Raw genomic sequence first — 4814 nt, forward strand, 5'->3', positions numbered from 1 at the left:
ATCTCTCAATATTCAAAGCAGAGCAGCAGACAACTTACCATCACATCAGTCCTTCAATCAGACCTACAACAAACGTCTTACTTCTCTCACCCCAACCGGTCGCAGCAGATGGCCGCCCCGACCTGAGCCTGGTTCTGCCGGAGGTTTCTTCCTGTAAAAAGGGAGTTTTTCCTTCCCACACAGCAAAATCTCCAGTGTTAAATTAACACTAGAGAGTGTCTATATGGGTCCACACCTCTGAATATTTCTAACATTTTGAGTTATTTTCCAGTGTTAGAAAATCAGCACTGCTCAGTGTTAGCCATTGTTAATCTTCAAAACTGACTAGGTTACTTTTAAACATATAACACTGTCAAAAGTGTTAATTTAACACTCAACAGTGTTGTATTTAACACTCAGAGGTGTGGACCCATATAGACACTCTCCAGTGTTAATTTAACACTGGAGATTTTGCTGTGCACTGTCGCCAAAGTGCTTGCTCATAGGGGGTCATATGATTGTTGGGTTCTCTGTATGTATTATTGTAGGGTCTACCTTACAATAATACATACAGCCTTGAAGTGACTGGTGATGTGATTTGCTGCTGAATGAATTGGGAACTAATTGGAAATCTGGATATTAATTAAATAAACCTGCTTTGAGCATCAATTAATTGTTGTTTGAAATTCTTTATAAATATATAAATATAGTGCCACTCTTCTACTGTTTAAATTGCAACTGTTTAAAACTGACTAATTTATTCATACACTTGAGCATAAACACACGCACAGTAAATGGCCTGTATTTGTACAGCGCTTTACTTAGTCCCCAAGGACCCCAAAGAGCTTTACACTACATTCAGTCATTCACACATTCACACACTGGTAATGGCAAGCTACATTGTAGCCACAGCTGCCCTGGGGCGCACTGACAGAACATTGCAGAACCTTCAGCACCTCGTATGAAAAATATTTGACTGTGTGCATGCTTTTAGCACTGTTTGGATTTGAGAAAATCTAAAATAAATCGAAATTTGCTTTTAGAAGTTGGTTTATAAAGTTCAGTGGTATATTATGCATACAATAGGACATCTATTTAGATTTACATCTTCCACAGAAAAAACTGCACATTACTGAAACTTAGTATACTGGACTTTGTTGTTGTCCCACACAGGTTCAATTTCAACCAAGATTTTATGATAGTGGGCACAATGAGATAGATAAGCTGCTTGTAAACAGCACTTTTATGCTCTCTTTTTCCATTTGGATAAGAAAGAAAGAACCAGGAAACAAAGGCAAACAAATAATCTGTGCCTTTATCCCAGATTCACATTATAGGAACAGCTGCTCAATGACCACTGTAGTCTTTGCTTACTGCACTTTTATCTAGATCTATGCAAAGTGATCCACTACACCTACTTTTACAGTTAAATCATTTTATGAGCACTGATGCCATTTTAATCTGAGTTTCTACTCAAATACAATCAGTAAAGAAAAACACAGTCTGTGACGTTTGTTTTGAAGGAAAAGGTATTCCCTGCAAATGTTTATCTGTGTGAGACTATTCAGAAAACAGTAATTTTGTTTTATAGGTGAGACACTTGGCCTCTTTTTTCCTTGTTCTACGTTTGTCTTTTGTCCGATTACTCTGGAACACAAGATGGAAAACTAATATTCTCATGTTAAAAATATAGAAAAAGGATTTTATCACCCATAAATGTTAACTTCTCATGCCTCTAGCACAAGCAGGAGCAGAAGTGCCCTCTGCAGTTTGTGTGTGGAAGTGCAAAAGCTTACAGCACCTGGTATTCCCAGGCAGTCTCCAATCCAAGTACTGACCAGGCCCAACCCTGCTTAGCTTCCGAGATCGGGCGTGTTCAGGGTGGTGTGGCCGTAAGCAATGGAAGAGTTGTGAAAAAGACCTTTTATTGGTGGCAAATGTCACACAGTTTGATATATATTATTGTGCTAAACTTCATATGTTACAGCGACAACATGCAAACCTTCGTTATTAACTGCAGCTTCAAATTGAGCTCCAAAAACGCTTTTCCCGCAGTAACATCACGATAAGAAGACATGTTCGTTGATTACAGCACAGTGTTAAAGTGACAGAGAGAAAACAGTGTGTTGGGTCGATTTGGAAGTCCAACATTTTTGTCGTTTGGACATTTTAACGTAAATATAGAAAACAAAAACTTAAGCGTGTATGTGTCATTACAGCATGTATAAAAACGCCATTTCAGAGGTGCCCTCCCTTGCTTACGGCCATACCACCCTGAACACGCCCGATCTCGTTTGATCTCGGAAGCTAAGCAAGGTCGGGCCTGGTCAGTACTTGGATGGGAGACCGCCTGGGAATACCAGGTGCTGTAAGCTTTTGCACTTCCACACACAAACTGCAGAGGGCGCCGCTGCTCACTCAGTGGAGGCAGCTTGAGGAAAAGCTTCATGACAACGCTCCTGATTGCATTTCGCTTTTGTGCAAAACAAAACAAAAGAACAACAGGAACGAAATATTTAGGAAATACACGAACTTATTTATTCTGTAAATGTAGAGAATGTCTACAGCTAGTCTGTCTGGGCTCAGTAGTGAGGAACTTGTTAACCTTGTAGCGTGCAGCGGGCACAGTGTCAACCTGACACTCATGTGCAACGAGTTTTAACTCTTATTGGCTGCCGACTGCGGCCCCGAAGAATACTGAATAAATGCGCATCAGTGTGCTACCCTGAGCAGGGAACACGATATCATGGAGTTTCTAACATGGAGCAAGGTGAAGGTGACGCGACTATGCAGGACCGCCCCTGCTTAGCTTCAGAGATCAGATGAGAACAGGCTGGTATGGCCGTAAGTGAGAGGCTTCCTCGACAACGGGGTTCATGTAGATACTGTAACCCATTTATTGGGATTTAAAAAACAATTTAGAGTGAAGGATATTGATTAGTTTCTACTTTTATTTTTAATAGCTGCACATGACAGCACAGTTATAATGTGTGTGCAGTTTTCTCTGTGGTGGGGTTGGGTGGACTGTCCCGGGCTCTGTGGGGCTGGGAGGCGCTGCTGCGCTGGGCCCCGGTCTGGATGGGCCTGGGCCCCCTTTCCCTGGCGGGTCGCGGAGTATGGGAGTGCCTACTGGGGTCAGCGGGGGAGCTGGCCCCAGGGAGGGGTCACCTGCCCCTCCCTTCCTTCCCTCCCCATCTCCAGCTGCCTCCCTCTTCCCGCTCCACCACAACCACCCACACATGCAGGGCCTTGGAGTAGGGGTATGTCACCAGGGTGCAGAGGAGGCTACCCCCCCTCTGCCCCCTTCTGGCTGCCTCTGCCTCAATTTTATCCCACAACTTAGACATTCACATCACTCACACCCTCATTACACATAGATATAGGATCTTGGGGGTGGGCAAGATACACGGAGTCCAAGTTACCATCAGGGTGTACACCTCACCCCTGGCGTCGTTGCCCACCTCTCAATTTTAAATACACGTAGACATTGAGGGCTAGCAGGAGGGACTATGCGCTTACCTGCTGCTCTCTGGCAGGTAGCTCCATGCCCTCCTGGGTTTTAATTGCACCTTAGAACACACATGCATCAACACTACAATGAGCGGGTGGAGGGAGGTTTGGAGTCTTCTCTCACCCCCGTTCTCTGCGGCCTGCTGGAGCGGGGGGGCTAGGAGGAGTTGGCCGTCCGGCTGCGGTCTGGGGTGTGGGGCCTCCCTGCTGCTGCGGAGTCGGGGCGGTCTGCCTCTCCCCACCGCAGGGAAAAGGGTAACACCACCTGGGTCTGGGTGCAGTTCCCCCTTCCAGGGGCAAGGGTACCTAGACCCGGTTCGTAGAGTACGCTTGGGGAGTGTGATCGTGTGTACAGCGTCTCTTTATGTCTGTCTCCACGTCGGTTGAGTGTGGAGTAAGTGCATATGAGAGCATGAGGGTGGGAATGGATGTTTGTACCTGTGTGTGCCTGTATGTCTGTGTCTATATGTCAGGTTGGGTATCAGACGCCACCTCTCTGGGGACATCTCAGGCCCTCCAAGGTTTGGAGGCCTATCTCCACCCACCACCACTTCCCCTGCCAGTGGCGGACTCCCTCAGGTGTCGGTGCGTTGGTGGTTCTTTGTGTCTGGGGGTGGGCGTCCGGGTACACACCGGCTCACTCCTTGGCGGCCGCTTATTGGGGCCTGGAGCCTGGGGCTCGCTCGGGCCACTTCGGAGGTGGGGTGCCCCCGGCCTCTCGGCCTGGGGCTCGGTCACTCAGGCACAGCTGGCTGCCGGCGGAGCTCACGGGCGCGTCACTGCAACTCCCCCTGGCTTCTGCTCCGCGGCTGCTGAATGAGCCCTCATCTGGGACTCTCCTCAGCTGTTACTGGGACAGTGGCGCGGCTGCCCCTCTGTGGGTCTTCCTTGGTCTCTTGTGTTCTGGGGGCCTCTGGATGTCTGGAGTTTTGATCTCCTCCATACCTGCTTCATACCATAGAGGACGGGGCTGTGGCTCCCCACACTCCCTAGCAGATCATTACATGGAGAAACCTTTGGAATGCAAGCATGCTGATCCACACAGGTATGCACACAGGTGTACACATGGGTATTCAAAGACGCGAACTACAGCTTTCTTGGCTGCTGCCTCAAAGCACACTGTGCGCTGTCTATCTTGCGTGCTGCACAATATCGTTTATTATTTAGTAACTATTGATATCTACTGCTAGCTAGTTTATTGTGATGGTGCTTTTTTTTTCTTATTATGTTGCTCTTTGTTGTTTGCTTTCTCTTCTGTTTTTTTCTCTCCATACAGGTGACCCAGGTGCTTTGTTTTTTTTGTTTGTTTGTTTTTTTTCTTTCTT

The 4814-nt window shown here is 46.9% G+C and overlaps 1 non-coding gene and 1 pseudogene across 1 annotated transcript; one reads left to right on the forward strand and one right to left on the reverse strand.

The window, feature by feature from the left end:
- Positions 1-1768: 1768 nt before the first annotated feature.
- Positions 1769-1877, reverse strand: LOC147336698 (5S ribosomal RNA; annotated as a pseudogene).
- A 358-nt stretch (positions 1878-2235) lies between these two features.
- LOC147336699 (5S ribosomal RNA) lies at positions 2236-2354 on the forward strand. Its single transcript, XR_015128687.1, has one exon. It is a non-coding gene; the product is annotated as a 5S ribosomal RNA (ribosomal RNA).
- The last annotated feature ends 2460 nt before the right edge of the window (positions 2355-4814 follow it).

The sequence above is a fragment of the Aulonocara sp. 'chitande type north' Nkhata Bay genome, linkage group LG3 (assembly GCF_057382095.1).
Source record: "Aulonocara sp. 'chitande type north' Nkhata Bay isolate Kocher_YH1m ecotype deep benthic linkage group LG3, A_spYH_male_GT1.1, whole genome shotgun sequence".
NCBI classification, from domain to species: domain Eukaryota; kingdom Metazoa; phylum Chordata; class Actinopteri; order Cichliformes; family Cichlidae; genus Aulonocara; species Aulonocara sp. 'chitande type north' Nkhata Bay.